General features: G+C 39.1%; 1 protein-coding gene across 7 annotated transcripts in view; it reads left to right on the plus strand.

Moving 5' to 3' along the window:
• DENND1A (DENN domain containing 1A) overlaps nucleotides 1-18,784 on the plus strand; it is a 147,639-nt gene that overhangs the window by 10,048 nt on the left and 118,807 nt on the right. The gene's annotated exons all lie outside the window — the stretch shown is intronic.

Below are 18,784 nucleotides of genomic sequence, written 5' to 3' on the forward strand. Positions count from 1 at the left end.
TGATCTTAAAACTGCTGCAGATCATTCATCAAAAATAGGATGTGACAAATTTAAGGCTGTTGCTGGACCTTAGCCAAAGAGTCTCTCTTGTTAGAAAGGGCTGTGAGGAGAATTGTAGTCTGACTGTCAAACTGTTCATATAGCAAAAGAGAATTTGTTAGTCTAAAGTAAGCGATCAAAATAGTCTCTGAAGTAAGAGCATTTGAAAGTAAATGCTCACAAGACTAAAACACCCCCTACACCCCTGTCTGGGAGGACGTACCATGCTTTTGTGTGGGGTTTTTGTGTTCTTGCCAAAGCAGACATTATAAAAGTATGTCAAATCTGTAGCTTTACCATGTAGTGTGCCAAAAGGCCTTTCTCTCCAAGGACCTCATCTTTCATCTTTTTGTGAGTGTAGCATAAATTCTTGCTGTGTGTTCAAGGAAAAAGCTGAAATGGTTTAGTACAGCTAAAGGATTTCTTTCTGAGTGTTTTTTTAAAAACCATGGTAAGTTAGAAGCCTAAACGCGACCGCATGGACAAAGTGTGAGTATGTTAGAGTTTAACAAATGTTCAATGGATTAGGAAAGGAAATGTAGTTTATGCTACTTCTTTTATGACAGAATTTAAAAGGTCTTGCTGTAAGACTCTCCATGTGCTTCTTTCTTTTCTCGAAAACATACCGATAGGTTGAAAAGGGAGATGAATCTTAGAAGGAAACTATTAACTCTGAGGTAGTTTATCATTGTTTGAGTGAAAGGATGAAATTTGCATTTGAATTGGCTCCTAGAGTAGCATGTACTACTAATCTTGTTCCTACTAGAAGCTTGTGAGTAGTTTAAGTACTTCCTTCTTTACTTTTCATGTTCTAGCCTTGGGTTGTAATAGCTCTTTCCCTCCCTCCCCCCCTTCCCAGTAGATCACAAATGCATAACTTAAACTAATCGAAGTCCTTAACTCTACTGGGAGAAGTCACAATGTACTTGGGCCTTAAAATTATTCCACAGTTGTCACTGTGGTTTCTGTGGTAGGACTTTAACAGGTAGAGAGAACTAGCAGCTGTCTCTGTCAGACACTCTGCTGCTCCTTACCATTATCTTTTGGCATAGGTTATAATATTACATAGCAGAGCAGTACCTCCTGTACTGATGAAGGGTTTTCTTAACAGAAGCAAAGTTACTGGGCTAGGATTGAGTTGGTCATTCAAGGTTTGTAAACCTTACCCAGGTACCTCTCAGTGCAGCTTTTATTTTTTTAAGATGAAAGCATTTTATTGATTCTAATCTGCCCATTCTGTATTGAGAAATAGATAAAATGTTGAAGGTTTAGAAATATCAAAGGAAGTGTAGAATTCAGGTCTCTTTCCATGAACTAAGGGCCTTCTACTGAAGGGGCTGGAATTCCCATGTCACGAGTTTTCCTGTCCCATCTTTGCAGTGTTTGTTGCTGCACCGAACTTCCTAAAGCAGGATTGGAAAAGTAACCAAACCTAAGTAGGTAGGTGGTATTTGGGAATTCTAATTCTCCTAAGCTGCTGCTTTGTTTTTCTGTTTCCATTTGATTGCTTTGCTTCTAAGTACAAACAAGGTGGAAGATTTTAACAAAGAGCTTGCTGGGGACTGCAGTGTCCGGGTAAGTCAATAGCACTGTTTGAGCTGTTTTCTGTGAAAACAGTTCACAGTTTGGTTTTTACAGTATAAATGAAATACAGAACTCAATTTGAAAAGAAACTTACCTTATGAAAAAAATACTAGAATCTGTAACTTTGCAAGTTGTCATATATTTTATCTTTTAAATCACATTTTAGGTGTGTTCTTATCTGATAGTACTAGATTTAATAAACACCCAAACCAGTAATATCAAATCTAACTGAGTCTTTCTCTGTTGCTGTGAGCTATTTTGTGGGAAGAGAGCTCTTTGGCCTTTTTGCTTCATGCTTTAACTACTTCTGTCTACAGTCTTTCCTATTTCACAAGTATTTACTAATCTGCAGTATATTGCTATGCTGGCACTGTTTAACTAGACAGAAAAATTCAGCACAGAAAGTCTCACTCACAAGACTTTAAACTCTTTTGTTGATTTATATTTTTTTAAAGGAGCTTGACATCTTCATCAAGTTCACAGTGGGCCTGCTTTGTTTGCTTTCTCTTGAATGCTTGATAAGATTTTTCTTCTATTGTTTTGTGCAGCAAGGACAGAACTTGCCATGGCTGAGGTGGTTTTTTTGTAAATCCACAATATGGTCATTGTCTGCTGCTGAATAATTGTGACTGCTTTTTGTACAACCAGAACTAAGGCTTTGGCTGTGAACAGATTCCTTCTTAGCGTGAAAAGAGACTAATCCATGTAAATACAGCCCCAAAATAAAGCTTTACAGAAAAAGGGAAAGGCTGCTAAGCAGGAGGGCAGAGGTCAGCAATTTAACCTTTAACCTAACAAATAAGAAGCATGAAAGTTCCCGAATTGGTTTACAAAGGCAAGCTCCTGTGATCTGTCAGTTTTTCTTTTCATGATAGAGTTGGGTGAGAAAACTGACTGACAGCTAGTGCCTTTTTAACTGCAGGTTGGAATTAACTGCTAAACTGAAACTTTCTTAGGGAGGGTTTTTCTAGTGATTCTAGCAAATTATTTTCATTCACCAGCTATACTTATTTTCTTGAATTTATAGATTAGAGTGGTTGTTCCTTTTAAAGAGTTCTTGAGAGCCTCGATTTAGATACCCAGTACTACTGAAACATTTAGGATTTCAGTATTTGAAGCATTTAAGAATTTGGTGAAGCACTTGTTGCAATTAACTCTCTCTTACTGTGCTGCTTTAAGGGTAGGGCTGCTATGTCAGTAGCTGCAAAGAGATTGAACTTTGAACAGAGTCCAAACGTTGATGTTAAAGGGGTGTGTGTGTGTGTGACTTAAGGGAGTAGTTTTAACTTTAGTTGTTCTCAGTCATAAGCATTTCCAAGGTGATTTGTTTTTTGGTTGTTCTCAATCACAACAGGTAATCTTGTTAATGAGTGTTAACTTCTGCTCAAAGCTTAGTGCATCTGCAATCAGCAGTTAACCTAGATACAGACACTGCTGTAAAGAACTTCCAATTCGAGTGTCATTCAGGTGAAAAAGAAACAAAGTAGTAATGACTTTAAAGGAGACTCCCTGGAGATTTAAGAACAGCGACTTTGGGAGGTTCCTGAAGTTGGCCCGGTCCCATAAGTCACTGACTGGTCCATCCACAGTTGCTTCCTATGAACGTTTTCAATAGAAATACTGGCATTTAGAATTTGTGTCTGTCTCTATTCTGTTCTTGTGTAGGTTGGCAGTTGTAGCAGAGCACTGCAAAGTGCTTTAGAGCACTTAACAGAGCTCTGCTTCGAGTGCAGCACTCAGACAAGTAAGTTTGGGGAAATAAAAGATGAACTAGATCTATTTTTATTGCTGGTTCTTTTTGTTATGGGGAGTTCCTTGCAAGAAGAGAATGTAAACTGGAATTCAAAAAGAGGCCTGTCAGAGTGCCCAAGGCAGTACTGGGCTGCCTGCCTTTGCTGTGGTATTTTTTGTTATGAACAAAAAGTGATGATGTTAGGTTTTCCTGTGGTTTTTTTGTTGGTTTTGTTTTGTGTTGATATTTTGTTTGTTTGTGTTTTAGGTGTTAGGTTTTTTTATAAATTGAAATGCTGTTTAAAGGAGATGATTTGAGGTTAGATTATTATCAAATAAGTGTAAAATTAACGCAAGAGTATTATTTTACTACAGCAGCAGTTGTCAAAACCCAAGATCTAAACAAATCCTAAATTCCACCTTCTGTGCTACCAGAGAATTTGCATTTTGGTCCTTCTAGGGCTACCAAGTTTTGGTGAGCTATTTGTCAAAATTCCAGATGCTGACAGATTTTTGGCTCCTGGGAAGATGATTTTTGTGTCTTTTTTTAAGATAAAAGCAACTTCTTATATATTTTTTCAATGTTACTTATTTCATGGAAGAGTAGGATAGAAAGCAAGGAAGGTGAATTTCCATATTGAGGGTGATAGCCTTGGGTAGAGGGCTGGGAAGAGACAACTGATACTGATAATCTGTTATGTGGAATGAGTTATAGTTCTGGAGAGTTTTTTCTGAGCACTTTCCTGACTGGAATTTCCACTGTTAGAATTTATGCTGGGATTTTAAGCGGTGGTGAAGGGAATTAGACTCACAATTCCCATTGCATTCTACAGGTGTTAACTCCATCCCATATTTAGTTCCTTTGAAGAACCATTTACTTTGAAACTACGTAGTTATGAATATAAATAGTGGTAACATGACCTCTTCATGAATTGATTCTTACATTGTTACACCCCTAAAGTAAGACTCTAATTCCTGTCTGTAAGGAATTTGGGGATTTCCAGAGATTCTAAAAGCAGATGATCCCTGTGTGGAGAAACACCAATGAAAAATGCTCAAAGCAGAGCCAAGGCTGGTGTGCAGATGTGCAGGCAGAGTGGCTGATGGAGCAGCCCAGTGTGGGCAGGGCCCAGTCAGGGCTGCTGTTGGTGTTGCTGAGCTGTACCTGTGACTCGGTGTTAGTGCCGTGCTGTGCTTTGTGTGTGTGTCAGTCTGGCTTTAAGGGAGAGCACACAAGCAGGGAAGGGTCCCAGGGGGAGCAGCAGTGCTGCTGGAGCAGAAGCTGGCTCATGCCCTAGGACTGGCTGTACCTCTGCAGGACAGAGCTCCTTGATGGGCAAGGTGAGCAAATCCTAAAACACATGGAAAGGTCAAATGCAAAAACCCCCAAACCAAAACACAACCCCCAGAACTTTCCTTGAGACAGGTATGAAATTTTCTTCTAGGGTTGCACTACTTGCACCTAAAGTAGTTTCTGGTTTTATCTGGTACTTGTCTGTTGGTCATTGACTCAGTTTAATTTGAAGAGTTTTATCAAACACGTAAAAAAGATTAATTAGGGTAAATGACCCTCTCTTAAAGCTATAGCCTCTGTCCACAAATGCATTAACATCCATACTATTTTTTTTTACATTTGCCACAAAATAATATATTGATCTCATCTTATTCCATTTTATCTAGGGGTGATCCTGGCACACAGAAAAGTGTTATAAATATGCTTATTTTGTTTCATTTTGATTAAATTCCTTCTACACTAAAGATCAGGTTATATTTGCCCTGTGTATTTGTGGCTTAAGGCCTTCTCTTTGTGATGATTTATCATCTCTTTTTGTACACAGTAGTGGTAAAAATTTGTTTTAGTTTGTGTTTGGGAAAATTTGCTTGTAAATTATTTGCTGAAAATATCTGCCACTACAGTATATCAGATTGCATCAATATTGTGTAATTAAAGATGCCACTTTAAGATATTTTCTGCTGGAAAGAATTAGCATGTTGAAACAGAAGGGTGCAGCTTTGTGTGTACCTTGGCAATGCTCATAAACAAGAATAGATGTAGTGAGTAAATAGAATTATTTAGCTTGTTCACTATTTTATTCCTTAGTGAACCATAGAGGTAAGGAGTAGTAAAATCTCACAATTTGCCATCTCTCTTGCATGGATGGAAAAAGTGTGTTTTGTTGCACTTAGAAATATTAAATGTGGCATCCAGTAACACAGTAATTACAGCTTTTCATTTTGATGTATTTCTTGATTGCTTTGCTCTACCCTGGCCATGGGATTCTGTCCTTCACTAAATCATCTTGAAACAATTCTGTATCTAGACTAAATCCTTAGAATACAGTGGGTATCAGTCACATGGACAATTAAAATTAAGTATTGACATGTTTTTAAAATAGTCATACATCTCAATTTTGTTTATCTCAAAGTTTTAAAAACCTAATGACCTCATTGCAGCTCAACTATAATTACCATGTTTAAACTTCTATGCATTTTTTAGTTTAAACAGCCTTTGTGTTTTTTTAAACCAAAAGAAAATTAATGAGAAGAGACAAAGAGACATCAAAGAGGTTTTCCCTCTGATTGCAGTGTTAGAAGTTTTGCCTGAAAATAGGTTACATTTCTTCTGTTTTCAGCTGAATCCTCATTAACTTTACATTTTAATGATGTCCAGAGCAAATTATACGATTATGGTAGATGCCTTAAAGGGAAGCTTAAAGGACACCTTTTTAATGTTTGTTTCTTTGTTGGTGGCAGTATTTGCACCAGTATTATAAACAGTGTTAGACTGCTGAAAGTAATTCCAAAACATATAAAAAATATATTCCATTTTTGCCATATATGTAGTATGAGTGTCTTAATTTAATATTTAACACAAATGGAGCATGTTATGGGGACATCTTCATCTTTGTAGAAGAAAAATGTAAATCAGATCCTTTGAAAGAGTTTACAAATTACTTGTGCATCTTCTATTCAGTTTTATTTATAATGATCAAGTAAAATGGAGACTGATGATTTAATGAAGTCTCAGATTGTTTCGTTTTCTTGAACCTTCCATGGAAAACAATGGTTGAAATGTTAATAAAATGCTAGTTTGTATTTTTACAATGACAAAAAGCATCATTGGGGGAACTTGGTGCAATTTCAATTTATTCTGTTTAGAGGAACTCCAATAATGGCAGTTCCGTGTTCTAATGTACCCCTCCTACTAAAAATTAAGATTGCATAATTAACTTTCTAGATGAAGAATTGTGTTATATCAAATGCAGCACCAAAACCTTGTATTCAGTTCACCTTAAAGGTTGACTGAAATTGGCAATAGCTGGAATGGAATTTGGACAGTTCAGAATGAAATACATCATTTCTGACTAGCTCAATGAAAAATTGGAGCAAAAGATCTTGTGAAAAGTGGAATCTTCTGTTTCCCTGTCCTGACACTTGGTGTCTGTGCTTTATGAATAGAACCTTTGATTTTCTTGTGCTGAACTTCAGTCAATAAATTCTTGGGAGCTGGGATTATGACCAGGGAATGGGTTCTGAAGTACAGGTGCATGGCAGGACTCAAAATCCAGCTGACAGTGAAATGTTTCCATTGGTTTGAATTCTTCATCATTGATTGTAGAGTACTGTGTCTTGATGGAGGCATTTGATATGCCTGTCATTAACAATCATTGAATAAAGCAGTTGTTAGACTGAAAGAAAACTAAGCTTAGCATTTCCATTGCAGTATGATTTTACATCTTCTGTTTCATGTTAATTTTCTGTAGAAATTCTGCAGAAATCTAAATTGCCATGATTGTCTGGGAGTTATGACAGACCCAGACTGCACATCCAGCTTGCTGGGCTTTAGGTGATGTGTTAGAAAATGGGTTTGGGTCTTTCAGTGTGAAAACAGCTGTTGAAAGCTGTGGTTTAAGTTCCTACTTATCTTAAGTCTTTTAGCTTTGATGCCTGTAATGTCCCTTTAGTTTGAAGATGGTGTTGCTAAAAGAAATAAAGGTTGAGTGGAATTTCCTGCTTTTTCTCATCTTTATTTTAGAATTATCAGAGAATTTACAATCTGTACTTGAGATGCAAAATAAAAATACCAATTAATAAACTCAGGAAGATAGAGATTACTAACTTGTAGCTGACAGAAAGATGTGCATGTTATTTTTGTTTCCTTGGCAAGAAGGATTTTGTATAGAATCATATTAGCACTGAAAACATGGAATGTTCTTCCTGGTAACTTGTTCTCCAAGTATTTGCAGGGTGGCTGTTTCCAGCCGGTTGTGTGTTAATGATAGTGCCAGGCTGAGGCATTCCAATCATTCATATGCCTGTCCTCCCTTTCTCATAAGGGTTTCTTTGCTCAGGGTTTTTGCCTTATTCCTTTTGCTTTGTTGTGGTCAATTCAGTCAGTATAATAGCAGAGACACTGGCTTTTTTTCCCCTTTTTTTTTTCCTTAATAAAGAGTTATGTTAGAGATATACTATAACAGAGATAAGAGCTATTTATGTCCTAAGCTATTGATTTTTAATTAATGTTGCCTGGGCTCATGCATGTTGGCAGAATTGCTAACAGCTTGTGGCATTTTTTAATTCACATCTTCTTTTTTGGTATTTTGACAGTGTCATTCATATCTCATGAAAAAGTACCTCGTCAGGTTAAATGTGTTAAAACACCGAGCAAAAAAAAAAAGGAGAGAATGGAACATAGGGCTGCCTAGAAACCTTGATCCATTGCCAAAGTATTTAAACAATTTAGTGTTTTGGTTTTCTAGCTCCAAGCTGCTTCTCAAATCCCTTGCTAATTAATCCAGTTAATTCTTTGTAGACTAACTGTATGCAGGGCTTTTTCTTGGGCCTCTATCGCTGAGAACCCTGTTTTGTTTGAAGCAAACCTAAGCTCTGTTATAAAGGTTGTAGTAATAACGTGAGTACTTGCAGTTGTAAATACAGTGTTTTGAGCCTTTTTAAAGGGAGTTGTGTTTGTGTGGGTAGCTTCTAATTTAATCTTTCATGTTTAAAAATTAAACATATATACTTGTGTAAAAAGATGGAGAGAACTTCATCATTAGTTTGGTCACTGAAGAAAAGCCTGTGGAGCCTCTATGGAACAATTATGGCATGGAATGGTGTTGTGGTACTAGAGTTAGTGATATATGTTTATTTTTCAATGAATAAATGATGGTTTCAGTGAGTAAATTTCTCTTCTCAAAAAGGGTGTTTGGATGTAGCACAAATAAGAGTTTAGCAAAAAGGGGAGGTTTCAGAAATGACTTGTTGATGCTTGAAATTCTTCTGATGAGAGTGGAACAGCAGTATGAATTCAGTCCTGGAAAAAGCAGCTGGGGAGCAGAGAGCTTAGAAAGCCAATTAGACATGGAATGAGATAATAAGAACAGAACAGAACAGGTACAGCTCAAGGTGTGCTGGTGTGTGGTAAGAGCCACCCCAGCTCTTGAGCTTCCTTCTCGTCTGTCACATTTGTGAGAACTGTTTCCCCAGCATCCCACTCCCAGCGTGGATGGCCAGCTGCACTTCAGCACTGCCTGGATCATCAGCCTGTGGACTGAGTTTGTACAGGTGGACTCAAGTTACAGTTTTAGATTACCTTTGGAATTGGCAGTGAAGGAAAAAGATTGTTTTCAGCAAATCTGCTGCTAAGGATGGCCAGATTGAAACGAATCTGCAGAGCTTTGAAAAGGCCTGAAAGTTTAGTTGGGAGTTTGTGGTTTCTTAAAGCTGGGCAAGGGAAAGAAAAAGGAAATTAGTGAAATTGCTGAGTTTATATACGCCAGATTTCCAGGGCTGTGACATGATTTTGAAATGTTCCTGCTCAGAACTGCTCCTGCTCAGGACTGCTCTGCTCTCTCAGGAGCATTTTGATAGCTGGATGTATGCTCTCATACATCTTGGAAGTATCAAGTGTCTGAAAACATTTTTTTTTTGTTAAAAATCCTTTTGATACCCTTGCCTTTTCTACAGTAGCAAAAATGTTTTAAATTTTTTTAGTGAGATGATAGATTTCCTGTCTAGCTGCACTCAATATCAGCGAACTCCTCTTTATCTAAACCAAATTTTTCTTCAAGCCGGCAGCACTGCTTTAAATGTGCTAAACTTACTTTCCCAGAGACCTCCTTTTTGTTACAGCATTGCACACAGCATAGTGAGCTTTGCCAATGGTAACTGAAAGCATTGCACCATGAACTAGGTCAGTCCTGCAAGTGTCCATACATCCATGGCTCTGCTGTGCTGCCTGATGCTGTCCAGTTAATGAACTTTCCTCCAGAAGAGAGAAGTCATTCTGAGCAGCTGAACACACTGTGATGTTGTTTTTCTTTCATCTCACGGTCATTAGCTCCATGAGATGTATTTTTCCATGGTAGGACCTCCTTCCCCTCACCCCCACTAAGTTTTGAATGGTATTCAAGAAGTCCAACTTCTGTGATCAACATTTGTGACTCCACAGAAATGTTTTGCTGGGGTGCATGTTGGATGCTTTTCCTGTTCATATGAACTTTCCTCTCATTTAATGCTTTAGTTGAAGGCTTTCATGGGACCTCAATGATGCTGCAGCTTTTGGGGAGGCTCACTGTGACCAATGTCTGTTTTTTTGTTTTTTTTTAAACTGAATTCCAGCTTACCTGTTCTTACAGATTTGTACTGTTTTACTGTTTTGAAAGAATGGGCAGCTGTGACAGGAGTGGTGAGTTGAGGTGTTGCATGGCTCAGGGTGAGGCTGAGTACTGAAGGGTACAAGGCCAAGTTCTGAAGTGTCCCAATAAAACAATTATTGCTCTCTCTTATGTATGATCTTTTAATATCTGAACTTGCATCCCTCAAAGCTCAGGAATGTGTTGGTGACCATGGAAACTCTTGGTCAGTTCTGTTTCATAGCCCAGGTTTCTGGGGTTGTCAGTGTAGCGAGGGTGAAGCTCTAAGTGTGGCTACCCTGGAAAAGCTACAAGCAGAGCAGCACTATGAAATCAGCTCCCCAGAAATGCTCGTGAAGTTTGCTGTCCTTTGTTGATAAGGACATGGATGAATCAGATTTATGGTATGACAGATAAGCTGTATCTTACTGCACATGCCCAAAAGCATTTGTGGTGACATCTGCACTGCAGGGACCAATGGATTCAAGAAGGAGGTTTTCAGCATTTCATGTTGGATAGAGTGGTTTGTTTTGTTTCAGTGCCATACAGATCACTAAACATCCTGAGCCAAGCAGAGATGCAGCAGCAGAAGCCATCAGGCCCCAGGTGATGGTGCAGCTCTGTTGGCTCTGAGCTGGGCAGTTGCTGTGCTGGGGTTCTCCTCACAGGCTGTTTGTGCAGTGGGTGACACAGCAGTGTCTGGGAGCTGTTCCACTGCAGTCACACGTGGGCACGTGGAGACTGTCAACACTGAGAGTATGAAAGTGGGGTCAGAGTTTGAAACATTAGGAAGTTACATAGCTTGAGGCTTAGAAATCAGTATTCACTGTTGCATGTGTAACAAAGAAGGTTTCTCTCTGTAGTTTGGGCAATTATGCAGTTGCTCAAGAGAAGAGTTGTTGTTTCTCCTTCCTCAGTACAACACTTCAGGAACTTATGGCTGGCTACAACACTTCTGTTCCATGTCCTTTTTCAGTCAGTTCAGATTAAACCTGGTATGTGGCAGTCCATCTCACAGTGAATGTATTTCTGCAGTGATTTATGTATCTCTCTGGCAATATGTCTGTCTGAAGTTATTGTGGTTGGTGAAGTTTGGAAAGAAATTTTTTAAAAGTTAAACAATGGCAAAATGTTCTCTAAGACATAGAAAAGATAGATTATTACCAAATTTAAATGGCCAAACTATCATTAAACCTAAAATGACTAAACTCAAATCACTAAACCCAAAAATGACAAAAATAAGGCAGCTTGGAAAACGTTTATAAAACTCAAAGTATTTTCTAGTAGTGAAAAACCTGGCAGTGTGTTGGAAATTACTGTTTGTTTTCATTAGCAATTCCTATAGGTTCTGTAATGCAGTTGATTGATTGCCATGGCCACATTGTGGTTTTGCACAAGTTCTTTTTAATACACTTTTGCTAAAAAGCAATATGAAATTAAAGTGTTAATGCTGGTTTTCTTCAGAGCAACGACCAAGTTAAAAGTTATTTGGTTGACACAGGGAAGTAGAAAATGTAACATTACATAAAAATTTATCATAAAACTAATTGAACAAGGATTTTTTAAAATGAAGGTGCTTAGTATGCTAATTAATACTGTTGGGTATTAATTCAGTTGGCTATAAGCTCTGATTTTATCAAATATAACTTTTATTTTTGCTGCTGGACAAAGTGGGCTTGGAGAAATTGTTTTGGGTGCTTGTGCTTGGCCCTTCAGCAGAAGCAGTAATCTTGGGCCAGCAGATAGGCATTCAGAAGCCATCTGATATAAATGTCCTGTAAATATTAAAGAGGTGACTGTTTCTTGTAAAGCTGTCAAGGCTCTGGTTGCTTTGGTCTTAGCCTGAGAATTTGCATTCTGAAAGTCTAAGTTAACAGATTTAGATAATCACCACTTGTGTCTGGTATTGTTAAACTCTAGATGATGCACTAATTTGGATTAATTAATTAATCAGGATTAATTTTTGCTGCATGTTAGCTAGATGTGATAAAGGTCTTTTTATTTTTCTTTCTTTATTGCTTCTGAGACTTTTAGAAAAAATCTTAGTTTGTAAATCCTGCCCTGCATGGTATTGGTACTTCCAGACTGTCACATTTAAATCAGAGCCTGAAATATTAGTTAACTGGTTCTTTCATATTCCCTGGACAAGGAGGGCTTGCCAGCTGCTGTGGAAGTGGGGAGACTGTCACCAGGCAACTCCACTGTCTCAGAATATAAATACAAAGAGGCAGGAGAGAAACAAATTCAGTATTCATGACCTGAGCACTTGAAACACATCTCTATTAAATTTATAGAGTGTCAAAAAGGTTATGAGAAGAAAATACTCTGATTAAACACAAATAAATTTTAAAAATTATTAACCCCCAAAAAAGGCTGCTTAAAGTACGTGTTCCCATTCAACTTCTGCATTTAAACTCTTTTGTATAATTGTTACAGGCAGCCTGTAAAATGTTTCAAAACACTTCATATTTCATTTTGTAAGCCAGGCTTTGTGGATTTCTTGACCATTGAAGTACGATTTTACCTAATTATATTTTTTGCAAGTTTTAGCTGCTGTGTAATTTGCTGACTAAAATTATGGAGGAAAAAGGAAATAAAAATATAATCCATTCAAAATTTGCAGTTTGCAGGACTCCTGGAGTTTGGCTTCCATTTGCAGGAATATTACATTTCTGGGCTGGTTGAAGAACAGATGGTTATCAAGAGAAATATCCCCTTAAGTGCACAGGAAAGCAAACTCAAAAGATTCATCAACCGTGCTTTAATGTGAGCTCGAGGTATCACCAAAGTCATTAACCAGTGCAGAGAAAAGATCTGAAGACCTCAGATGAAGATGGGAGAAACATGTAACAAACAGGACATGAAATAAGTACTTAGTCTTCTGGTTTTGATCTCTGTTATTTTAGTTTTAGCTGTATCCTGTGCATCCCCTTCTTATAGTTCTAGCTTTACTTCTGTCAGTATCAGCGGTTTAAAAATTAATCTGGACTGAAAGCTTCCTGCTCTTCTTTGTAAAGAAATAATTCTGAGTTTGCTGATCACTGAAGACATCTTGTGCTTTCCAAAATCTCTCCTGTTAGCTGTTTAGAATGTTAGCAGTAGACATTCATCTGCACCATTATACAACTGGGTTTTGTAAAACCAATACCATGGTATGGGTGAAAGAAAAGAACTTAAGGATTTAATAGAGAGATATTTCCCCAATTGTATTTCATATTTTGAACACTCTGCTTGCACCACAGCTGTTTCCCAACTTCTATTAAAAGAATTAGTAAAGTTTTGATTAAACCTGGCCCCATTCCATATGAGAGTCTGAGGGAGTAAATAATAGTGAAGGTGGAACATGTTGCCTTAGAAGAGGGTCTGAGTAAATGCTCTGCACGTGGCAAGCTGGGCAGTTCAACAACTTCACATGACACCAAATAATTGATGAGGAGACCAATGGAGCCTCTTCTGTTTGTAAAAGGCAATGAGTGTTTTTCCTGTCTTCTTATCCAAGAAATGAGTGTTGTTTCTGTTTATTTAACAGGGTTGTTAAGTGAACCAAGACCCCTTCAGATGGAAAGATGGAAAGTTGGTTTGTCTGCTAGAGACAGTGAAAGTCTCATATTTAATGTTTACTCTGAATGGCTTATAAAGCTGCTGCTGGTCTTGTGCCTGCACTGGAAAGCTGATATGGAGGGATCAGAAAACCTGGTGTGAGGGGATCAGAAACCTGGTGTGAGGGGATCAGAAACGTGGTGTGCACCCCAGGTGTATGGGCACAACTCTGACAACCTGTGCCAGTTCTTGTGTTGTTAGAGCTGTTACCTCTCTCCATCTCTTCATTCTGGAGAGCTGTATATTGCCTCAAGTAAAAATCTGCGAGGACATCTGTAGTTAACCTGCTTTTTTTGGGAAGGATTTTTTAAAAAACACATATAAGTTGTTGCTGAACAGTGCTGAGGAAAGTTTTGTTCCTCACTGCCCCTCTGGCTCTTGATGTGTTAATAATATAAAAACAATTATGGAAATCATAGTGATTTGCTTAATCTGTTCTGGTTTTTTCCCTTCCTTCCTATTTCCTATGATGTATATTTTATACTGCCTTTGCTCTCAGTCTTTCCTGCTTTCACATCACTTTACTGAAGTCTGAACAGCATTTTGTGTGTGAGTTACAAACCTTATGTTTCTGGATGAAACTATTGTGAGAAGCATTTTCATGTTACCACTGAGGATTTTGGCACTTGCAGGGCAGACTTCCAAATGTTGTGTTAAAGACAGAGGCAAAGCCGTGAGTGTGTTTTGGTGGCATTGCTGCCCGTGGCCCCGTGCACAGCAGCTGCAGCCGCAGTCCTGGCTGAAGCTTCGGTGCCTGATGTTACAGACTCAGGCCCGGCCTGGACCCTGGGGTGGGATGTTTGTTTGCACTGTGGTGTGCTGGGTGAAGAGCTTGGTTACAGACTCTTTTCTTGTGAGTTGTGTGTTTGAGGTTGGATCTGCTGCCGTGCTTGCTGTGCTCGGTGACACCTCGGGGTGACCTCAGTCTCACACGGTGCTGCTGGCAGCGGGCTTGTGTGATGGGCTCTAAGACTTCCTCGTGGAATTTTCTTCTGCATATTGGTTGTTTTCTGACTTGCACACTTTTAAAATAAAGTCCACTTTAAAAGAAAAGACTGAAGGCTTAAAACTGCATATTAAATAAAAATGGAAATTTTAATTTCATACATATTTTATGCCAGAACTTGTTCCGAGGTTTCGTGTCTGTCTGTCTTGTGTGCGTGTAGATTTTTTCTTTCCCACATTTTCTCCACCCATCCCCGCCCTTTTCCCTCCTCCCCTGCTTCCCCCTCTCTGCGATGGTATCTGCAGGCTGAGCTGCAGCAGGTTAGGGGCAAGCAGGAGTGTTCGGCTGTGCTGAGTGCAGGACACCCAGGAGTTTGCGGAGGTTTGGAAAGAAGTTTGCATTGCTTTTTAGTTGTGCTGCATAAGGATGAGAATGTGAAATTAAAAGTTACTCTGAATGGAATTCCAGTTCATTTTAGAGGGATTGCAGCTATAAGGACCTTAAAGAAGTGAATGAGGTAAATAGTTAGGAGAAAAATTGAAGTAATTTTCACTGTATTTTTCAATTTGGGATTGAAATGAATTATTTGTAACCAGTATGCATTAAATTGGCTGACTTTTACCAGAAGAAGCAAGTTTGTTTTTATTGGGTTTGCATGGTTTACTCTGGGAAGTACTTTCTGTAATTGTTTGAAAACTTCCCTGGTCATATAATTTCCATACAATTCAAATACAGACCAGTTTGAGCTGTGCTATTTGTAGAAGTAATAAGCATGTGTCTTTTAAAAGCAAAACTCCTCACTTTATGACGTAAGAAAAGTTGTGAGTAAAAGAGCAGCATAGTTCCACTAATATGCCATTGTAGCATATTCCCATCCTGTCATCTGGAAAATTAAATCAGGTTCCAGCATGGATTAACATCCAGACTTGTGTGGAGGGGAAGGTACTGTCTTAAATGCCATGAAATTGAACAATGGGATTATACAGTTCACAGCTAATTTCAATATTCTGCTGTACTTGGCTTTTTGTTGAACAAGGTTCTGTACGGAGAGGCAGGGATAGCTTTTAGAACTTGGAAACATTCACATAATTAATGAAATACTAACAATAATAGCTGGAATATGGTTGAGTAATTAGTGCAGTGCTCTATGTAATGTGCACAGATGTGATGTGGAATCTCCACTTCCAGAGGGAAGAACTGGAATTGTTAGCCATGGGAGCTGCACTGACCCAGGTAGAATCAGTGCTGTGTGTTACCCTTTGGTGAGTCTGTAAATGCTGCTGTGAATGCAGGAAAGCCTTGCTCTGCTGGCCCTGGCAGTGAGCACTGGCTTTGCTCACCCCTGTCCAAAATAACCCCCACGCTGTCCCAGTGGGAGGTGATTCAGTCGGTTCCCTTGGAAGCACCTCTTAAAATAAGGGAAAATCAGGGAAACTGCTGCAGAAATAGCCCCTTAAGCTATTTCATACAGGGTTTTCCAACCCATTCCTCCCTGGGACAGGCTGTCCCTGGTGAGTAACGAGGGCTGCTGGAGCTCCGTGTCTTTGGGCAGCCGAGATTCAGGGGCAGGAGCTGCTGTGTCTGGAGCTGTGTGCTCTGGGAAGAGAGCTCCCAATGGCGCATGTCAGGCTGGTCACTGGAGTCACTCATGCATCTTAGGAAATGAATACAAAGTGCCATTGCTAAACAGGCTTTTAAAACCTGAGTGTAAGCACTAAGAATAAAATCTACTTTTTTCTTTGGTACCAGTTTGTGACATGTGTATTTCATTGCACTTGTGCTGCTACAAGAAGGGGAGATTGCAGATGGGATGGTGTATTTTTGCTTTATTTTTGGAATGTTATTGCTTGTATTCTTTCTGCTTTACACTTGCAACTTCCAGTTTCCATTGCTGTATTTCAGCATGTATTTATATTCATGGATGGTTGTTTTCCAGGGAAGTTTGTGAGCACTTCTTTTAGGCATAAACTGTGTGGATCTTGTCATCTTTGTAAGCTGAAACTACAAAACCAATTGTAATGAAAGATAAACAGGATACACTAGGTTACCAACAAGAGAAAAGTTCAGCATGTAGCACAACCTGAATTCTTGTTTTGGGGTTTGGGACAAGTTTAGTTTGAGAAGCATCCATAATTCCTGTGACTTTCTCCTTTTGGGGGTTAACCTGCACTGTTTGTTCCTGGTTTGCAAAGTCTCCTCCTGCTCTCAGCTGAGCTTTCTCTTGTTCTGATGTCAGCAAATAGATTCCACTCTCCTGAACTTGAAAAAAGTATTTTACATGTGTTTACTTTGCATCATTTCACTCGAAAGCCCGTTAAGTACCTGGAATAACAGCGTTCCCTATGTTTTGAGTTGCAGAGGGCTTTCTTACTGTCTACAACTACAATGGAGCTGCATCTAACTGCATGGCTGTGCAAAACAAATTACTGCGAGTAAAAGTGTTTGAAGTTCCCAAGTTACTTTAGTTTTACAGGCAGACTTGACAGTCAGTTCTGTTCATGTGTTTACCGAATATTCCACACAAGTGCTGAAACAGTTTTCACTGAAACTCGTGGTGCTGATTAAAGCTGAATCCTGGGTGCTGGCTTGGCCTGTGTCTGTTTGGCTGTTTTCACTTGTTCAGAATAATTCGGGTATCATGTCTGTCATGATTTTTGGGTGACTTTTGCTTATCCCTTCAGGGGAGAGCCTGGCTGTACTGAGTAATATAATGGCAATATTTGGTTTAGAGATATTTATATTTCATAAAGTCGGGTTCTTGAGGGCCACTATTGTGTGTGTTTATGTCAGTCCTCTTGGTGCAGTGAGGGTGGTCTGGCTTCCTGAAACTTCATGGCACAGCAGTGTAGAATTTAAATATCCTTCTATTGTGTGTACATGTGTAGGTAAGTATAGTTGAAAACACCTTTCAACTGGCTTGCCAGTGAAGAGTGGATGCAGTGATGAAAGCTATAGGATGTGGAGTAGTTTCTTTTTCCCTGTGACCAGTGTAGTGTTTCCCAAATAAAGATCCTGAAAGTTTAGTAAATATTCCCAGACCATTTAAAAGGTGAAGTGATGGAGCTGACTCAAAATTAAATAGAAAGGACTTGTAAAAACATGAGGACCTGTGGCTGCCAGGCATACCTTAGAGAGGGTGTTTTTCTTACCTGTAGGGTTGCAGTTTGTGTGGGTTAGCCGTCCTGATGCTGTTGTGAGATGTGTCATCCCACGTGGCATGGGGACAAGCTGCGTCCTGTGTCACACAGCCGTGTGATGCACAGGGCAGTTCCCTAGGGTGGCACCACTAACAGGGACCTGTGAGTGCTGGAGTCTCACAGACCTCTGCCTCTGGACCAGGAACTGAAATACACTCCAGAGCCTTGTCTGGACTGTCCTTCATGGCAGGGAGCTCCAGGAACACAGAAGGGCTTTCAAGATGCTAAGAAAACAGGAAAAATACATGTTTGCACCCACACACAATTACTTTGTATGGCTAATCTGTTTTGTTGGATTTTTCAAGAACGTAAGAATGGGGTTTGTCATCTATGGACAAATGTGTTTAGAGCAAACACACTTTGGATTAATGTCAGATTGAGTTCCTCATTTCCCTAAAAGATGGTAAATGGTAAAATGTGTGTGGCAGTATGTGTATATATATTTATATTAAGTTTGAGAGCAATGGATCAATAGAAGAGGCAGGGGGATGTAGGTATCATGTTCAGACACCATTACAGATGTCTGCAGCAATACAAATTTATTTTTTTAATTGATTTGGAGGTTTTTTTCTGTGAAATTCTGAAATCTTCCCCTCTGATAATTAATTTTAAAATTATTTAAAAATATGCATCCTAATAGGTGTGGCATAGTTTCATTTTACCACTGCTGCTGTACTTGCTGTGCTGAAGTGTGAAGCTGTACTGTCCTGTTAATTGCTGTGTGCAGAGGGGCTGTGCCAGCACAGCTGGTCACTGCTTTTGGTGTGTTTGGACACCTTGGTCATTCACCTGCATGTAGAGTGAAGAATTTTCAAAGTAAGGCTTTAACAGGAGATCCCTTGCTCTCTGTTTCTGATTTGCTGTGGTAATGCAGAAGGGTTTGCTGCCATGTGTATGAACAGTTTGATATATTGTGTATGGATCACAGTGAAATGTTAAAACCAACCATCGGATTGTCTGGAAAACGTGAAGCTGGGAAGTTTATAAAGGCCCAGGCTGTTGGATTTCTCTTGTGGAAAGAATACACCTTGAAAAGGAGTTTGCACCTGCTG

The sequence above is a fragment of the Sturnus vulgaris genome, chromosome 22 (assembly GCF_052056855.1).
Source record: "Sturnus vulgaris isolate bStuVul1 chromosome 22, bStuVul1.hap1, whole genome shotgun sequence".
In the NCBI taxonomy this organism is placed as follows: domain Eukaryota; kingdom Metazoa; phylum Chordata; class Aves; order Passeriformes; family Sturnidae; genus Sturnus; species Sturnus vulgaris.